Source organism: Crotalus tigris, unplaced genomic scaffold (genome assembly GCF_016545835.1).
Source record: "Crotalus tigris isolate CLP2741 ecotype Arizona unplaced genomic scaffold, ASM1654583v1 scf7180000024463.87593, whole genome shotgun sequence".
Lineage (NCBI taxonomy): Eukaryota > Metazoa > Chordata > Lepidosauria > Squamata > Viperidae > Crotalus > Crotalus tigris.
Window position 1 is genome coordinate 1 of NW_024100634.1, and position 20,205 is coordinate 20,205.

The 20,205-nt window shown below is 48.5% G+C and overlaps 1 pseudogene; it reads left to right on the plus strand.

Annotated features, from left to right (window-relative positions):
- The first annotated feature begins 3,708 nt into the window (after nucleotides 1-3,708).
- LOC120303323 lies at nucleotides 3,709-19,187 on the plus strand (annotated as a pseudogene).
- The last annotated feature ends 1,018 nt before the right edge of the window (nucleotides 19,188-20,205 follow it).

The following is a 20,205-nucleotide window of genomic DNA, read 5'->3' on the forward strand; positions in this document are numbered from 1 at the left end:
CACTTTTTAAACTGAGGTAATTTTTTTTTTCCAGCTGCAACCAGGGGCCCTCTGGATGGGTGAGACCTCAACTTCCATCATTCCCTGCCTCTCGGACTCCTAGCCAATCCCCCCACATCTGGAGGCTGCTCTCCGAAACCAGTTGGCCTGCTCGGAACTGCTCCAGCCGCAAGCAAGCAGTTCTGAGAACAGAGAGGAGAATTGAATACTACTCCTCCTTTGCTGGCCCTCCCTCGGCCATTCTCCACAGCCAATGAGGCCCTGGCCCTTGCCCTTCGGTCCCGCCCCATTCGCCCAGGCACCCTTTCTCCCAGGCCTTTGGCTGCACAGGACAAATAGCCCCCAGCTAATTGGGTGGCAGGTAGAAGCCATGGTGCTGCGAGGCAGCGTGCGATTGGCGACGGGCAATCACAGAGGCTTTGGGGGGGGGCAGAATGCAATGCAAATTTTTTAAAAAATAAATACTGTGGCTGCTCTGCAAATTTGGAGGCCTTGCAGATCTGTCACCAGGATCGGAAGGAGGGGGAGTGGCAGTGGGAGTAGCCGCCCAGACCACTGGGGCGCAGGGCAGATAGGTGACAGTGTACTGGGGAGACTAGGGAGGGAGGGAGGGAGGGAAGGGCGCCTCAAGATAAGATAACCTTTATTGTCATTTTTTTTTACTGTGGGCACAACGGCACACATCAAAAATGAAATTTGGTTAGCCCGCTCTCAAAGTGAAACATATACATGACACACACCTAAACATACTATAAACAACATATGTATAGACCAGGGATGGGCAACCTTGGCTCTTTTATGACTCGTGGACTTCAACTCCCAGGATTCCTGAGCCAGCATGAGGGAAACTTTGGCTCTTTTATGACTCGTGGGCTTCAACTCCCAGAATTCCTGAGCCAGCCATGCTGAGGGGAAAGGGAGAGGTTTCCAAGCTGTGCCAGGCTGGCTCAGGAATTCTGGGAGTTGAAGTCCACGAGTCATAAAAGAGCCAAGGTTGCCTACCCCTGGTTATAGATCCACATATTCTGCACACCGCTGACTCAACTGTTGTACCTGTATTGAAGTCCTTAAGAACATAAGCATGTTCAGCAGATGCCCTATCGAAGGTGGACTGTGTGCTTGGTGTGAGAAACTTGTCCGCAGGAGATGCGGCACCATAAACTAGCCAGGTTCTATAAACAGACGAGGTTGCCCCTGCTGTGACCCCAGACAGAAAAGAGAGGATCTGAAGGTGAGGCTTTGCCCTACAGACGGCCAGTTTCCAGAGACTCAGAACCAATTGGAAGGTCCCCCTAATGACTTCAGCCTTCTTCATCAGTAGAAACACAGGTAGTCCTCAACTTACAACAATTCATTTAGTGACCGTTCAAAGTTACAACGGCACTGAAAAAAAGACGACCATTGTTTCAATCACGACCTTTGCAACATCCCCATGATCATGTGATCAAAATTCAGAATGTTTGGCAACTGGTTCAGACTTACGACCGTTGCTTGCTGTGTCCCAAGCTCCTCTGATCCCCTTTTGCGACCTTGTGACAAGCAAAATCAATGGAGAGGCTGGATTCACTTAACAACCGGGAGACTGTGGTGATTCACTTAACCACTGAGGCAAAAAAGGTCGTAAAATGGGGGCAAGACCACTTAACAAAACATTTTGCTTAACAACAGAAATGTTGGGCTCAATTGGGGTCGTAATTCGAGGACTGCCTGGACAGACCTCCCTTTCACGCTTAAATTTCTACTCTGTCCATATGGGTGGGAAATGAGCAGGAAATGGCTGAAGCCCTAAAAATAACTTTCTTTGTTTCTCAGGCCTTGTAACATCAACTACATTCAGCAATTATAATAACAAGGATTGTAGCCAGAATAGTTATTTACAGATAGTCCTTGATTTATGACAGTTGAGCCCAAAATTGATGTTGTTAAGTGAGACACTTGTTCAGTGAATTTTGCCCCATTTGACGACCTTTCTCACCCCATTTTGTTAAGTGAATCACAGCAGAAGAAGAGGCTAGCCATGCTGGCTCAGGAATTCTGGGAGTTGAAGTCCAGGAGTCATGAAAGAGCCAAGGTTGCTTACCCCTGGGCTAGACAGTCACTTGTCTGAGATGGTATAAGTTAGGGGTGGGGAACCTTGGCTCTTTTATGACTGGTGGACTTCAACTCCCAGAATTCCTGAGCCAGCATGGCTCAGCTTGGATACCTCTCCCTTTCCCCCTCAGCATGGCTGGCTCAGGAATTCTGGGAGTTGAAGTCCACGAGTCATAAAAGAGCCAAGGTGGCCTACCTCTGGCCTAGGCCGCTTTATGACTCGTGGACTTCAACTCCCAGAATTCCTGAGCCAGCATGGCTCAGCTTGGAAACTCTCCCTTTCCCCTCAGCATGGCTGGCTCAGGAATTCTGGGAGTTGAATTCCACGAGTCATAAAAGAGCCAAGGTTGCCTACCCCTGGTATAAGTTCTCCTGCTTGAGCAGGGGGCTGGACTAGAAGGCCTCCAAGGTCCCTTGCAGCTCTGCTTCTATTCTAATTTAAGTTCTTCAATTATGAGGGAAGTTAGCCCAGAGAAGGAAATATTAAAAGGGCAGAAAATATATTTTTCCTCAAAAGGACTTTTTAAAACCAAACCTGGTCCCAAATCTATCTCTCTGCCCCAAGCAAGAGCTAGCCCCATACAAATGCAGATGTAAAACCATCAGAGAATTGAAGCCAGAGCACTGAAGAAGATAAAGAGAAGATCTGCATGCCCCACCCAAACTCTAGGAATCATTAGCCCCATCACCTGGGAAGCAGGCTATGATAATAAGATTAAACCACAGATATCAAGGCCTAGAAAAACACTCAGAAATAGCCTCAAGGTTCATGCCACAGGAACAGGAAACTATTCCAAGCAAGGCTAGAGGGTATAAAAACCTGTCCATGTGCTCAACTCCTCTTTCCTCTTTCCTCTCTGCTCTTTGAAAGGACCATCTTTCTGCTTCTTCAATAAACTGTAATCTTCTTCCCAAAGCGGTCGCCATGTTGCTTATTTATCCCGGCTTGGATGAACCAGGATGAAGACTTACTTCTAACAATTAGTAACACGATTGTTACATGAATCTGGTTTCCCCGTTGACTTTGCTCGTTGGAAAGTCGCAAAAGGAGATCACGTGACCCCCTCTGGGACTCGGCGACCATCATAAAATGTGAGCCGCTTGTCAAGCATCCCAATGACCGTGGGAATGTTGCAACGGTCATAAGTGTGAAAAACGGCCACGTCACTTTTTCAGTGCCGTTGTACCTTCGAACGGTCACTAAACGAACTGTTGTAAGTCGAGGACCACCTGTATTGTTTGAGTCTCAGAAGGACTGCCAAAGGAGGGAGCAGCCATCTAAATGTATTGCTTCTTTCTCACCTCCTCCAGCTGCCCAGCTGTGAGGCAGGGGGTTGCATGGGGTCTCAAAGGAACACGCAGCCCCCCTCCCCTTCCCCTGGTTCCTCCCCCCCCCCCCGGCCCAGATAACCCTCCCGCTTTTCCCAGCCCCCCATTTCTGCCCCTCCCCCCAAGAGGCGGAAGGCCTGGAAGGGGATTTCCTGATGGAACTTTCGCTTTCCTTTCCCCGCCTGTCCGCCCGGTTGCGCCTGAACGTCTGCCTAGCAACAATGACGACACGAGAATATGTTTTTTCTATTGGTTGAGTTTGGCCAATCACCCGCTTTTGTTCTGGGTTGTTGCGTTGTTGATCACCAGGAGCGCGTCTTTCTCTGCCTGCGACTTCCGGATAAAGGGGGACAAATTGTGGATCGGGGCCAGGATGGCTCTGCGCTCTGCGCCCCTCTTGCTCCTGGTGTTGGTGGCCGTCGGTCTGCCGGAGAGCTGCCTCGGTGAGTCCCTTTCGGGGGCGCTTTTCTACTGGGGGGGGGATAATCAATTCAGGAAGTCTCTCTCGCTCACTCGCTCCGCCCTCTAAAGTTTACCCGATTCGGTCCTCTTTCTCGTCCGCTCCCCCAGGGCCCCTCTCAGAAGGGACCCCAAAGCGTGGGTGGGACTCTGCTGCCTCTTTGTCTCCTCCCCCCCCTGTCTCCCAGGAGAGGCCCTCTGGAAGCAGGATAAAGGTGGCCCCTCCAGATGTCAGTCAAGTCTACCTGGGCGCAGTTCTTTCCCTCCCTCGAGGTGGAGGTTGTCGGAAAGCGGCGTTTGCACTGGATCAGATCAATTCACGAACCCCCCCCCCGGCTGCCTTCGCACAACCCCCCCCCCTCCTCTTGGGTCGTACTTCCTGCTTTGGGCAAGGCTTGGGGGCTCTTTCTGGCTTCTGGTGCTGGGGGGATCCGGCTTGTTTCTCCACTCAGACACGGAAGCTGTAGCCTCATCTCAACCCCAATAACTCTGGCCCTCTGGGTCCCTTCCAGGCGCCTCCTCGCATTCCCTGAAGAATTTCTACTCCTCCATCTGGGACCCCAGTCAGGGGCAGCCCCACTTTGTCGCTCTGGGGTATGTGGACGGTCAGGTCTTTGTTCACTACGACAGCAACAGCCGGAGGAAGCAGCCTCGAGTCTCCTGGATAAAGAAGGTGGAGAAAGAAGACCCCCAATATTGGGACACTCAGACGCAATTATTTATTACGTAACAATGAGGAGGCATTCAGACAAAGCCTGGAGATTCTGAGGCTTCGCTACAATCAGAGCGAAGGTGAGTGATGGGTCAGATGGCTCCTCCTGCCCCATAATCCCCTCCCCGGAGCACAAGAGAGGAGAAAGGATCTCTCCTAGAGGAAAGGGTGCTGCCATATTTTTTAAAAAAAGATTTTTTAAAATGTTTATTCTTTTTAAAAAAATTAATGTAAGTTTATCCTTGGCCCATAACTAAAGTTCTCTGTGCAGTTTACAGCTACTAAAACATTTTAAAACTCCAAAGGGAGATTTGCCAACTGTGTGTTGTCCTGGTGATATGCAGGGAGTAGAATAGAATGGAATAGTAATAGGAATGGAATTAGAATTGGAATTGGAATAGAATGGGATGGGATGGGATGGGATGGGATAGGATAGGATTAGAACAGAACAACAGAAGAGAATTAGAATAGAATTATAATTAGAATAGAATTAGAATAAGAATTAGAATAGAATTATAGAATAGAATTAGAATAGAAAGAAATAGAATAGAATAGAATAAGAATAAGAATTAGAATAAAATTATAGAATAGAATTAGAATAGAATTAGAATAGAAAGAAATAGAATAGAATAGAATAGAATTAGAATAGAAAGAAATAGAATAGAAAGAATAGAATAGAAAAGAATAGAATAGAATAGAATAGAATAGAATAACTCAAGCAGGAGAATCTATACCAACTCAGACAAGTGACTGTCTAGCCTCTTCTTAAAAACCTCCGGTGATGAAACGCCCATGATTTCTGGGGGCAAGCTGTTCCACTGGTTAATTTTCTTCACTGTTAGGAAGTTTCTCTTTAATTCCAGGTTGCTTCTCTCTTTGATCAGCTTCTAACCATTGTTTCTCGTCCTTCCCTCTGGTGCTCTGGTGAACAACCTGACCCCCTTTGTGACAGCCCCTCAGATGCTAGAATACTGCTATTATGTCTCCCCTATTTCTTCTTTTCTTTAGACTAGCCAACCCCAAGTCCCACAGCCTTTCTTCCTATGTTTTAGTCTCCAGGCCGATCATCTTAGCTGAACTCTCCCCAAGGTCTCAACATGTTTTTTTGTAGTGACCAAAATTGGCTGCAGTATTCCAGATGTGGTCTTACTAGGGTTTTACAAAGCGGTGCTAGTACTTCGCGTTATCTTGATTCTATGCTTCTGTTTATACAGCCCAGGATTGTATTAGCTTTTTTGGCAGCAACCGCACACTGCTGGCTCATGGTTAAGTGGATCGTCCACTAGGATCCCAGGTCCCTCTCACAGTTACTGTTTTCTAATGTGTACTTGTATCTTTGATTTTTCCCGCCTACGTGTGAAACTTTGCTTTTCCCCACATTAAAATTCATTTTGTTGGATAGGGCCTGTCATTCAAGGGACTGCATCTGGATTCAGAGACCCAAGCCAACAATGATTGGTGTAGAAGGGAGGGGGCAATTGGGGAGGCCTTCTTTCCCTTGGGGAAGAAATGGGGGTGTCAGATTTCCTTTTTGGAGAATTTGAGGGGAGCATTCAGACATGCAAGACAATGAGGGGTATTTTCAGAGTCTAAATCAGGGGTAGGCAACCTTGGCTCTTTTATGACTCGTGGACTTCAACTCCCAGAATTCCTGAGCCAGCTTGGCTCAGCTTGGACACCTCTCCCTTTCCCCTCAGCATGGCTGGCTCAGGAATTCTGGGAATTGAAATCCACGAGTCATAAAAGATCCAAGGTTGCCTCCTCTGGCCTAGGCTTAGGCCGCTTTATGACTCGTGGGCTTCAACTCCCAGAATTCCTCAGCCAGCATGGCTCAGCTTGGAAACCTCTCTCTTTCCCCTCAGCGTGGCTGGCTCAGAAATTCTGGGAGTTGAAGTCCACGAGTCATAAAAGAGCCAAGGTTGCCTATCCTTGATCTTTTTCCTCACGGGGGGCAGAGACTTTGGATTCCCTTGCCATCTCCCATTCCTTTGGGGAACAGAGGAACTGGGGAAGGGCCCCCTCTCTGGGGAAAAGGAGGCTTTGAGCATTGGATCTGCTATCATTTGGGGGACAGGGAACCAGGGCCTCCACCCTGGATTTGTGTGAATGCAAAAATCTGTGTGGGACGTATCATCAGGGTACCCACAAGGCAAATGGGGAGAAGGAAGGGTGGGGTGGGGTTTCCTGAGGAAAAAGCTGCTAAGTGGCCTTTCTTGGGGGCTTTCAATGACGGGCGGGTCTCCTCTTTTTGTCATCTCCCTTCTGCGCTGAATCTCCTGATGGAGGATTTGGGGCTCTGGGGATCCAAGGCAAGGATGATGGTGTTTGTTCTCCTTTGGCCCAGATGGGGGAGGACAGTTGGGTCTGGAGACCTACAGAGTGCAACTTGGAGGCACTTTTGGTCATCACATTACAAAAAAAGGTGTTAAGACTTTGGGGGGGGGGGGAAAGTGCAAAGAAGAGCAACTAAGATGATTAAAGGCCTGGAGACCAAAACATATGAAGAACGGTTGCAGGATTTGGGTTTGGCCAGTCTAGAGAAAAGAAGGATTAGGGGGAAACATGATAGGAGTATTCCAGTATTTGAGAGGCTACCACAAAGAGGAGGGGGGGTCAACTTAATTTCCAAAGCACCAGAGGGCAGGACAAGAAACGATGGATGGAAACTAATCAAGGAGAGAAGCAGATTGGAATTAAGGAGAAAGTTCCTAACAGTGAGAACTATTAACCAGTGGAACAATTTGCCTCCAGAAGTTGTGGGTGCTCCATCACTGGAGGATTTTAAGAGACAACTGGACAGCCACCGGTCTGAAATGGTATAGGATCTCCTGCTTGAGCAGGAGGCTGGACTAGAAGACCTCCAAGGTCCCTTCCAACTCTATTCTGATTCTTGGAGGATCTCATCCAGAGAGACCCGAATAGCTTCCTAGGAAAAAAAAATATGTATTTCTTTCATTTTCCATCCATTTCTATCCCTTTTCTTGCTCTGTTCCTCCTGTCTCACTGTTCCGGCAGGGAGGGATGCCCTCTGTCTACCCTGAGGACTCCCCAAACCATCTTCCTGTCCTTCTTTTCAGGCCTTCACACATTGCAGCTGATGTATGGCTGTGAGCTCTCCAAAGAGGGGACCAAGGAAGGCTTTTATCAGTTTGGATACAATGGGAGGACCTTCCTTGCCTTCGACAAAGACACCCCCATCTGGGTGGCTCTCGACACCCAGGCCCAGTTCACCCAGAGGAAATGGGACGCTATTCCAGGAAAGAATCAGGGAGATAAGTCCTACCTGGAGCAAATCTGCATTGAGTGGCTGGAAAGGTACCTGTCTTACAAGCAGGAGATGCCGCAGTGGACAGGTGAGCAACTGGGCCCAGGTTGGACTTTCCTCTATTAGGCTGGATTTCGTACACACATTCGGCCCCTTTGGGTCCCTGGTCTGTAGCCTGGTTACCCTGGTGGGACTCCTCCCCTTCTAGCACCTCTCCAGGGACACAGGAAGCCCTGTTTGGTTCCTATTGCCAGGCAGCCATTCAATGGACCAGGAAATGCTCTTTCTGCCCTCGCAAACTGTGTCTGGCTAGGACACGGGTCGGCAACCCACGGCTCCGGAGCTGCATGCGGCTCTGAGCCTTCTCCTGCAGCTCCCAGCCTCCTCCGCCATTTGCAGAGAGAGAGAGAGGCAGAAATACAGAGAGCACTTGCGCTTCCCTTCTCTCTCTCTCTCTCTGTGTGTGTGTTTGTGTGTAAAAAAGAGTGGCCTCATGCTGTTCTCGGACAAGCTGACAAGCTTATTTAATGGGGCTCCTGCCTTTGCTGCATCGAAGCAGGAAGCAGCAGCTCGCTCTCTCTCACACACACACACACACAATGAGTGGGGGAAGAGGACTGGGAGACCAAGGGCAGGAGAGAGCCAGCCCAATAAGAATGTGTGTCAGCTTGTCGGAGAACAGCGTGAAGCCAGCTTGCCAGGTGAGCAGAAGATCAGAGAGAGGGAGAGAGGGGGGAGAGAGAGAGGGAGGGAGAGAGAGAGAGAGAGAGAGAGAGCATGCACAGCAGCCTTTATTTCTTTTTAATTAAACTCTTCAATCAAGCTCCCCCCCCTTGTGCGCATGCGTGCACGCACGTTTTGCGGCTCCCAGTATTTTCTTTTCTCTGAGAAATGGGTCCAAGTGGCTCTTTGAGTGTTTAAGGTTGCCGACCCCTGGGTTAGGATCAAGTGTCTGTGTACATCAGGCAGCAGGTGTAAAAGGTGAAGTCCTTGGGCTAAAACTAAGTCGTGGGACACTTTCCTGTTCCTTCAATTTTTTGATCTGCTTTCCAGGCTCTGGAGGGGCTCACAGTTAATTTTGATATTTCCGCAGACCCCCCAGAGGTGACCATGAGCAGCAGGACAGAGGTGGAGGATGGGATGGAGACGCACGTCTGCCGCCTGGATGGCTTCTACCCCAGGGAGATCGATGCCTCCTGGACGAGGGACGGGGAGGTCTGGCTGCAGGACACCCTCCATGGATCCGTGGCCCCCAACGCGGATGGGACCTTCCACACCTGGCTCAGCATCCAGATCGATCCGAAAGAGAGGTGCCGCTATCGGTGCCACGTGGAGCACGACGGCCTGCAGGAGCCTTTGGACGTGGCCCTGGAGGGTGAGAGGCTACAGGGAGGGAAAGGCTGGGCTCTTTGGCAGGCTGGAGGGTTGTGGGAGAGGAATCTCACCCCCAGATGTGAGCCTACTGGAGCTTTGATCCATTGGTTTTTTCCAATGTGAAGGTTGATAAAGCTGCAGGGACCAGACCAGGGGTAGGACACCTTGGCTCTTTTATCACTCGTGGATTTGAACTCCCAGAATTCCTGAGCCAGCCTGGCTCAGCTTGGAAACCTCTCCCTTTCCCCTCAGCATGGCTGGTTCAGGAATTCTGGAAGTTGAAGTCCACCAGTCATAAAAGAGCCAAGGTGGCCTACCCCTGGCCTAAGTCCTCCTGTTCTAAGCGGTGCGCCTCCTAGACCGGGGGTAGGCAACCTTGGTTCTTTTATGACTGGTGGACTTCAACTCCCAGAATTCCTGAGCCAGCCATGCTGAGGGGAAAGGGAGAGATTTCCAAACTGAGCCATGCTGGCTGAGGAATTCTGGAAGTTGAAGTCCACCAGTCATAAAAGAGCCAAGGTGGCCTACCCCTGGCCTGTTCTAAGCGGTGCGCCTCCTAGACCGGGGGTAGGCAATCTTGGCTCTTTTATGACTGGTGGACTTCAACTCCCAGAATTCCTGAGCCAGCCATGCTGAGGGGAAAGGGAGAGGTTTCCAAGCTGAGCCATGTTGGCTCAGGAATTCTGGGAGCTGAAGTCCACGAGTCATAAAAGAGCCAAGGTGGCCTATCCCCTGGACCAGACCATAGAACTGGCTTCAGATGATTTAAGGCAGGGGGGGTCAAACTTGCAACGTCACTTGACATGTCGTGACTTTTTTGCCATTGCCGGCAATGGGGTGGGTGTGATTTCACTATGATGCATCCGGCCTGTGGGCCAGCAGTTTGACACTCCCGATTTAAGGGAAACAACAGACCTCATCGCAAGAGTTGGCCAATCCTGATGAAATACCCCTAGTTCCTCTTTTAGCCTCTGTTCCTTCCCAGTTTCTCTCCTTCCTCCACTGCTTATGAAGTGATGGTTTTGTTTTCTCAGATCTGCACATGTCTCATTACACCAGTGGTTCTCAACCTTTCTAATGCCGCGACCCCATAATACAGTTCCCCATGTTCTGGTGACCCCCAACCACTTATACATCACCGGGTGCCAGGGGCGTGGCCAAACAAAAGGGGGAAAAATGGCGGACAGCCTTGTTTGGCGACCCCCGTGAAATGGTCGTTCGACCCCAAATAGGGTCCCGACCCACAGGTTGAGAACCACTGCATTACACTGTGCTGCATATACCACATTGCTCAGTTGGTGTCTAGGTGTTTTACTGCTTCTGCCTCGAATATAAATCCTTCCAGCCCCCGTCATCCAGTCAGCTGAAGAAGCTTCCTGGATGAGAAGCGAAATGTCTTCAAAGAAAAACAAGGCAGTCCAGTTGACAGCACCTTTAGGTCACAATCTCAGAGTTTGTTTGCAAATTAGCTCTTCATTCCCCTTCAAATGTTGGGTTGCAACCCAACTTTTGCACTCTCCTTCTTTACCCGCATCAAGAGGCTCTTTAGTTCCTCTTCACTTTCTGCCATTAGAGTGGTATCATCCGCATATCTTAGAAAACCAAGATCATGGCATACGGCCCTCTCAATTCCTGGCAAATAGATGGGGAAGAAATGGAGGTAGTGACAGATTTTATCTTCCTGGGCTCCAAGATCACCGCAGATGGGGACTGCAGCCAAGAAATTAAAAGACGCTTGCTCCTGGGGAGGAAAGCTATGGCAAATCTAGACAGCATACTAAAAAGCAGAGACATCACCCTGCCAACAAAAGTGCGTATAGTCCAGGCCATGGTTTTCCCAGTTGCAATGTATGGCTGTGAAAGTTGGACCATAAGAAAGGCTGAGCGCCAAAGAATTGAGGCCTTTGAACTATGGTGCTGGAGAAGACTCCTGCGAGTCCCTTGGAATGCAAGGTGATCAAACCGGTCAGTCCTAGAGGAGATCAACCCTACTCATTAGAAGGCCAGATCCTGAAGTTGAAACTCAAGTACTTTGGCCATCTGATGAGAAGGAAGGACTCACTGGAGAAGGGCCTAATGCTGGGAAAGATTGAGGGCAATAGAAGAAGGGGACGACAGAGAATGAGGTGGCTGGACGGAGTCACTGAAGGAGTAGGCATGAGCTTAAATGGACTCCAGAAGATGGTAGAGGACAGGAAGGCCTGGAGGAATGTTGTCCATGGGATCGCAATGGGTCGGACTTTGCAACTAACAACAACTCCTTCAAATATATCTTCAAATATTTGGTGGTCCCTCCAATGTCTGAAAAAGGATATTTCAGGACAGGAGGAGAGTCTTGGGCGGGAGAGAAAGATTTTAAGTTCTTCTTGCTTCGGACTCATGACTTGGGATGATTGTTTTGGGCTCTCCTTCAATGATCTGCTTTTTCTCCCAATTCAGTTCCAGAATCCAACCTGGGGCTCATCATCAGCTGCGTTGTGGCTGGTCTTGTCCTGCTGGGTGTGATTGTTGGGATCTGGTTTTTCAGTAAGTATCCTTTTCTGGGTGGTGGAAGGAAGATGAGGAGGTTCCTCCCAAGTCTCTCTCTTTGGGGAGCTTCTTCAGGGCTTCCTCCTGTCCTGCTTTCCCAGCCCTCTTGGGGAGCCTCTGAGATCTCGGCCTCTTACTGGGACTCCAGTCTTGACTTGGCTGAGTCTGAGGGTGGGACAATCCTGCCTTCTGCGTTGGGAAGAAGCATCCAAGTTCTGTCCCTTTCAAAGGCTTCGGTGGAAGAGCAGCAGAGAAGGATTTCCATGAGAATCTTCCTCCCCTCCCAGCTGCTGCTGCTGCTTCCCCCCTTTCCCTCCCTCCATCTCGGAGGCAGCAGGTCTCCCTTGGGGCAAATCTGGAGATACGTTTGGTTTTTGAAAATCTATCTTTATTAATGAGGCAAAGTGACTGTGAAATATCTCCTGAAGGTATTCCTCCCAGAGAGGGAGAGACTGGATGGTCTCTGGTGGATTCTTTTGAGCTTTCACTGATTTTTGTCTTTGCAGAGAGATGCCATGGCTACAAAAAAGCACCAAGTGAGTGACTTGTCCTCTTTACATACAGTATAATCTCCAACTTAGAGCAGGGACCAGAGGCAACATCACTTGAGTGTGTGTGTATGTGTGTGTTTATGTGTGTTTAAACACAAAAGAATCTCATGAAACTGCAGAGTTGTTCTATTTCCTCCTAAAAACTAGGTTGGGGAAGGAGGCCCCCTTCTCATAACAGCCAGGCTGTTCTTGGGAGTGGAGACCCCAAGGAGAAACATCTGGGACAAGGAACCCTCAAGAGCAGGCATGTCAAACTCCCGGCCCACGGGCCGGATGCGTCATGCTGAAACCTCGCCCACCCCATTGCTGTTATACGTCGCATGACATCACGTGATGGCACGGGTTTGACATGGCTGCTCAAGAGGATGAGAAGACCCAGCCGGGTAGAAGATCCCTCTGATTGAAAAGCTGCTCTGTTTTCCATGAAGGTGGAAAGGAAAGGCCTGGCCATAACATAGTCAGGAAACTCCGTAAAAGTGGTGATGAAAAGGAGGCATTTTGAGAGAAAAGGAGCTTTGGGGGATGCCAGCTAGATCTCCTCTTGGTCTCCCTCCACAAGACTCTCCAATTATGAGCTGATTGGGAAAAGACGCTTTGCAGCCCTCTGTATTTTCTTGTCAGCTCTGCCCTCTGGTTCAAGAATTGCCGAAATATCGTTCTGTATAGAGATATATAAATGTTAAGAATTCTTTCCTATGTCTCTTAACTGATACCACTTCACAATGCCTTGGTAAGGCCACACTTGGAATACTGCAGCCAGTTTTGGTCACCACGACATAAAAAAGATGAGACTCTAAAGCAGGGTTCTTCAAACTTGGCTCTTTTATGACTTGTGGACTTCAACTCCCAGCTGACTCAGGAATTCTGGGAGTTGAAGTCCACAAGTCATAAAAGGGCCACGTTTGAAGACCTCTGCTCTACAAAGAGTGCAGAGAAGAGCAGCAAAGATGATTACGGGACTGGAAGCTAAAACATATAAAGCAGGGGTCCCAACCTGTAGGCCATGGTTCACTACTCGGCCGTGGCCTGTTGGCCACCGGGCTACATGAATGGCTGGTCAGTGCAAGCACGTGTGCGCGCGCACTCGCGCTCGGGCTGCTGTCACTGTGCAGATGCTAGCCCTGCCCCTAGCATCGCGCAGGCCCTAGCCCCGCCCCCAGGGGTGACATGATAGCAGTCTTCCAATATCTCAGGGGCTGCCCCAAAGACGGGGGAGTCAAGCTATTCTCCAAAGCACCAGAAGGCAGGACAAGAAGCAATGGATGGAAACTAATCAAGGAGAGAAGCAACCCAGAACTAAGGAGAAACTTCCTGACGGTTAGAATTAACCAGTGGAACAACCTGCCTCCAGAAGCCGTGAATGCTCCAACACTGGAAGTTTTTAAGAAGAGACTGGACAGCCATTTGTCTGAAATGGTGTAGGGTTTCTGCTTGAGCAGGGGGTATTCTAAATATGCAAACTCAAGCTAAATTAATTGAAACCCTTTGGGTGCATTTGTGTGTGTTTGATTGTGTCTGTGGGTGGGAGGGAGGAGCTGGAATCGGAAAAATCTGAGTTTCTCCATCTCTTCCTATCAACCAAGAGACTGACACAGACCCCTCTTTTCATTCTTTTCCAGAATCTGATAAAGGAGACTTCAGGTAAGCTGGAAGGAGCCACTCCTGAGTAAAGAAGAGCAGTGGGTGGGACAATTGTGGGTTTTTTTTATTTATTCCGAGGACATTTTGTTCTCTTAGTTCTCTTTTTTTTCTTGCTTCTCCTTTTACTCTTGTACAAAATAAGTGTTCCTCTTTTTTTTCTCACCTCTTCTCTTTTCCTTGGTTTCTGACAGTCAAAAAATTCACTTGGATCTCTGTTAGATGTTTCGGTCTCACTCCTTCCTTCAGACAGGGAAGGAAGCTCCAGAGCCTGCTTGGCAGAGCCTGGCCCTCTTTGAAGCAATGAGTCTGGAGATGGGGGGAGGGAGAGGGAATAGGGCAGACATGTCAAACACAAGGCCCGGGGGCCGGATGCGGCCCGCGAAGTGGTTTCATGTGGCCCGCGAAGCCATCCTGGAAACAGTGAGGGAACAGCCCCCGCTGCCTTGGCCCTGGCCCACGCCAGCCGGGAGACAATGTACAATTTTGTGGTGGCCATCTATGCCGAAACTCATTCAGTCTTAGCTCCACAAGGCCGTCTAGAAACAGTGAGGAACCAGCCTCTGCCACGTTGCCCCCGCCCCCTGGGTGCATGTTGGGGAGGTGTCACCCTTTGTGAGGAATGAAGAAATGGACCATGCCTTGGCGCTTGCCCCGGTCCCACCCCCCTTCTGCCAGAGACCCTCAGATCTCTCCCACTCCTGCCCAGGCCTCCACAGGCACCCTTGACGCAGGGTGTAGAGCTGGCCACGCCCACCCAGTAGGCCACACCCACTCCATCCACGCCCACCCAGTAGGCCGCACCCACCCTGGCCACACCCACTCAGCCCCTCGAGGGCAACCACAATGCTGATGCGGCCCTCAGTGAAATTGAGTTTGACACCCCTGGAGTAGGGACTTCACCAGAAACGCCATGAGCTCCGGTGGTTAAGAGACCATTCTGGTGGCGTATTCTGGTCTCTGCTGAGAAGCTGCAGAGGTTGAATGGTGGAGAGAGAGAGAGAGGATCAGGACAAGGCAGAGACTCACTCTGTGTCTTTTTCCCCAATGCAGGCACCAATCTGTCCCTTTTGTAGGCCCCTGGCAGGTGAGTGGCTCTGGTGAGGGCTGTAGGGGGGAAAGAGGGAGGAAGGGAGGTAAGGGATGTGAGGTCCAAGGATCAACTGATGGTGAAGGTACCTTGGGAAATCCCTCTTCTCTCTGCTAGTCATCTCAAATGCTGCAAGGTAAGCTATTTGGGGGGAGAGGCAGTGGGACTCTGGGGGAGGATGTTTGCCTGCCCCCAAAGTCTTATCCTGCAAGGCCAGACTCTGGCCCCCTTCAGGATCTAACTGTCTTGGATCAGGAGGCTCAGTTTTGGTCACCACGATATAAAAAAGATGTTGAGACTCTAGAAAGAGTGCAGAGAAGAGGCACAAAAATGATCAGGGGACTGGAGGCTAATGTCATGGTTCCAATAGATCAGGGGTCTTCAAACCTGGCCCTTTTATGACTTGGGGACTTCAACTCCCAGAATTCTTCAGCCAGGCAGGCTGGCTGAGGAATTCTGGGAGTTGAACTTCACAAGTCGTAAAAGGGCCAAGTTCGAAGCCCCCTGCGACAGATGAAACCATTTAAAAGAACTTCAAGGCAAGGATTTCTTCCTTAAAGAATGTTTTATTTTGGAAACAAGATAACGGCATGTACAAAGGTGAACCCAAGACTAAATTCCCCTTTCCTGGGTCAGGGTTTTTCAACCAGTGGTACGGGTAGCATCTGTGGTACATTGGCACCTGGCAGGTGGTAACGAGGCCATCCTAGAAAAGTGGTAGCAGGGGAGGGGAATGAGCTGAACCAGTGGCAGCACCGCACAAGCCTGAGCAAGAGATGGCTGGAGCTGCAGGGCTGTCAGGGCTCAGTGGAAGCACCAGGATCAATGCCGCTTTCCAGCTGATCGGCGCTTCGGGGCTGTCAGGGCTCAGCGGAAGCGCCAAGATCAGCACCAGGCTCCAGCTGGAGCTCGGCACTGATCCTGGTGCTTCTGCTGAGCTCTGAAGAAGCATCAATCAGCTGGAAAGCAGCACTGATCCTGGCCCTTCTGCTGAGCCCAGAAGAAGCATCGATCAGCTGGAATGTTGCAGCCTCTCCAGGGTCTTGTGATTTACATTCAGATGCCTTTTTTTTTTTTTTTTTGGTCATCATGTTTTTGATCCCTTGCTAGGCGACTGGTGGTACTTGGATATTTCCATATCCTAAAAGTGGTACAATGGGTGAAAAGGTGGAAAAGCCCTGGCCTAGGTGACAAAGTTGCAAGTTACATTTCCCACCCACCCCCAAATTGCTGTCTTCAATCACATTCACCAATTGTTAGAAAAGGCGGGCACTCCTCCCAGCTGCTCCAGCCCTCGAAAATGTTATCAGCAATGACCTTGGTTCCCATACATGTGAATTGTTTTGGGCCCAGGGGTAGGCAACCTTGGTTCTTTTATGACTCGTGGACTTCAACTCCCAGAATTCCTGAGCCAGCCATGCTGAGGGGAAAGGGGGAGGTTTCCAAGCTGAGCCATGCTGGCTCAGGAATTCTGGGAGTTGAAGTCCATGAATCATAAAAGAGCCAAAGTTGCCTACCCTCGGTTTTGGCTAACTGAGAAATTCACCCCCTTCCTCCCCTAACTAAAAATTGGCAACGGAGACAAAATGAAAATGGCTTCAATTCAGTTTTTCACAGCGTTGAAAGCTAAATTAGGCATGTCTAGTTTAATGAAGAGAAGGACGAGAGGTGACATGATAGCATGGTGAACAGAGAGAGAGGATCAGAACAAGGCAGAGACTCACTCTGTGTCTTTCTCCCCAATGCAGAAAAGAATGCAGGCCATTTGACAGCCCCCTTGCAGGTGAGTGGCTCTGGTGGGGGCTGTGTGGGGGGGAGAGAGGGAGGTAAGGGATGTGAGGTCCAAGGACCAATTGATGGTGAAGATGCTTTGACAGACATATCAAACTCGTGACGTCACGTGACATCACGCAACGTTTCAGGATGGTTTTGCCATTGCCAGCAATGGGGTGGGCGCAGCTTCCGGATGACGCGTCCGTCCCGCGGGCTGGCAGTTTGACACCCCTACTCTAGAAATAGTGCAGAGAAGAGCAACAAAGATGATTAGGAGACTAGAGGCTAAAATATATAAGGAACAGTTGCTGGAATTGGTATGGAATTGGAATTGGTATGTCTAGTTTAATGAAGATAAGGATGAGGGGGTGACATGATAGCCGTGTTCCAATATCTCAGGGGCTGCCACAAAGAAAAGGGGGATCAATCTATTCTCCAAAGGGCCTGAAGGCAGGACAAGAAGCAACGGATGGAAACTAATCAAGGAGAGAAGCAACCTAGAACTAAGGAGGAATTTCCTGACAGTTAGAACAATGAACCAGTGGAACAACCTGCCTCCAGAAGCGGTGAATGCTCCAACACTGGAAGTTGTTAAGAAGAGTCTGGACAGCCATTTGTCTGAAATGGTATAGGGTTTCCTGCCTATAGGGTTGGACTTGGAGACCTCCAAGGTCCCGTCCAACTCTATTATTATTAGTATTAGTAGTAGTAGTAGTAGTAGTGGTAGAAATATAGTTGTTATTATTCTGCAAAGAGGAGATCAGAGCATTCCCCAATGCAAGGGGTATGGAGGGAGCAAATGAGGCACTTCCTGAGGGTCCTGCGGTCATGGATGGAGCAGGGGCTTCTGTCCCCTCCTTGAGTCCATCTGGGAATCCCTCCCTCTAGAGCAGTGGTTCTCAACCTTTTTAATGCCGTGACCCCCAACCGGTCGTAAGTCAAGGACTACTCAACTGGTCATAAGTCGAGGACTACTCAACTGGTGCAGCACCGTTTGCAGAATGGGACTTTTGGTGGGCTCAGCAGGGCAGAGACAGCCTGGACAATTCCTATTGGCTTTGGAAAGCCAATAGAATTAGACTCTATTCAAGAGAGTGTATTCTATTGGCTTTCAAAAGCCAATAGAATAAAAGGGAGTAGCACAGCTAAGGAAAAGGGGGGGGGGGAAATGGCGGACTGCGTTATTTGGTGACCCCCGTGAAATGGTCGTTCGACCCCAAATGGGGTCCCGACCCACAGGTTGAGAACCACTACTCTAGAGATCCCAGGAAACTCGGGGATGGGGGGGGGAGAAATGGGCTAGAGCAGAGGTCTTCAAACTTGGCCCTTTTATGACTTGTGGACTTCAACTCCCAGAATTCCTCAGCCAGGCACGCGTGCCTGGCTGAGGAATTCTGGGAATTGAAGTCCACAAGCCATAAAAGGGCCAAGTTTGAAGACCTCTGGACTAGAGCTGGATCTGTGTATTTGAGGGGAGGCATCGATGCTTGTTATACTTTGTGGAGCAGGTTCTTGCCCATCTCAGCAGCCAGTCCTTACTCCGTCCATCTTCTCTTGTAAATCTCACTCAGCTGATTCCTCTTGTTTCTCCTTCTTTACTTGGCTGATTCAGTCTGGACTCTGGGCTTCCTCACCTTACCTTCCTCTCAAATTAACCATCCCTGCATTTTCCACTTTCCTTGCAGCACAACCTTGGACTGCCAAGCTTGCAGCATAAAGGAGAGAAGAAAGAAGAGGGGATGGGCCCTTTTCTGAGCTAGGCCGGACCCTTCCACAACATGCCTGAACCACAATATATTTTGTGTCTTTTCTCATCACTTTTGTCACCGAATCAGCAACCTTTTTTTTTATTTTGCTTGAGGAATGGAGGAGAAAAAAAAAATCTTATGAGCTTATAATTGTGAAATCTACAGGATTCAAACTGAATTTACTGGGTATAATTCTAGTAGATAGCCTGCATAACACCCTTAATGAGCTTTTGCTGGTTAATCTTAGTGAATTGAGATTAGAGGTTAAAGATGTGGTTTTAGAGATGGGTTTATAGAGAATGGGATGAGGAAGAGGATGAAGAGTTTCTTGGTTTTACTTTAAGAGAGATTTATAACTGAAATTAATCTTCATTATACTCTCTGGGGATAAAGATGAGCGTTTCTTTTTTTTCTCTTTTTTTCCTTGTGTTAGTTTTATCTGTTTAACGTAATCTTTGATGAAACTATTACTAAAAGCAATGTGCATTCTGAGATTTCTGCCACTAAAGCAGTGGTTCTCAATCTTTTTAATGCCGTGACCCCCAACTGCTCGTAAGTCGAGGACTACTCAACCGGTCGTAAGTCGAGGACTACTCAACTGGTGCAGCACCGTTTGCAGAATGGGACTTTTGGCGGGCTCAGCAGGGCAGAGACAGCCTGGACAATTCCTATTGGCTTTTGAAAGCCAATAGAATTAGACTCTATTCAAGAGAGTCTATTCTATTGGCTTTCAAAAGCCAATAGAATAAAAGGGAGTAGCACAGCTAAGGAAAAGGGGGAAAAAATGGCGGACTGCATTGTTTGGCGACCCCCGTGAAATGGTCGTTCGACCCCAAATGGGGTCCCGACCCACAGGTTGAGAACCACTGCACTAAAGTAACTAATTTCATTTTAAACAATTATTGTAGAGTTATTTGACCATATATTTGATAATCCAAAGTTTGACAAATAATCAGTATATCAAGTGTGGCATTCAGATGCACTATTTTTTTCTAAATTGCCATTTATGGATTTTCATGATTTAAAAAAATGGAACAGCCAGGCTGTTGCCAAAATTTTTCAACCAACGTGCTGCCTGAGTTTACATGCTCTAATACATATTTAATTCCTAATCCTTTATTTTTTCTTCTAGCCATCGATAGGACAAGTCCCAAGTTTGATAATATTGTTTCTTCTTTTTCTTTCAATCTCATAGTCAATCTGTCCATCTCTGCGCATTGTAGTATTTTTTTAATTATTTCTTCATCTACAGTATTCCTTCATTTTTCCAATATTGCACATATATAATTATTGCCGTTGTTGTGCAAGGGTCAAATATAAGCTTTGTTTGTTGGTCTTTTCTGGCATTATACCTAATAAAAAAAGTTCAGGTTTGAAATCTACATGTTCTCTCGGCATCTTTTCTAGCCAATTATGTATCTTTTTCCAATAATTCTTTATCACATGTCCACCGAACAAGATAATACGTGCTTGACTTATGTTTACATTTCCAACATCTATCTGACATATTTTTAAACATCTCTGCTAATGTTGCTGGTGCCAAGTGCCATCTATAGAACATTTTATATAATTTTTCTTTATAAGAAGTCGACATTGTCAGTTTATAATTTCTTTCCCATAAATTTTGCCATTTTTCTAATTCTATA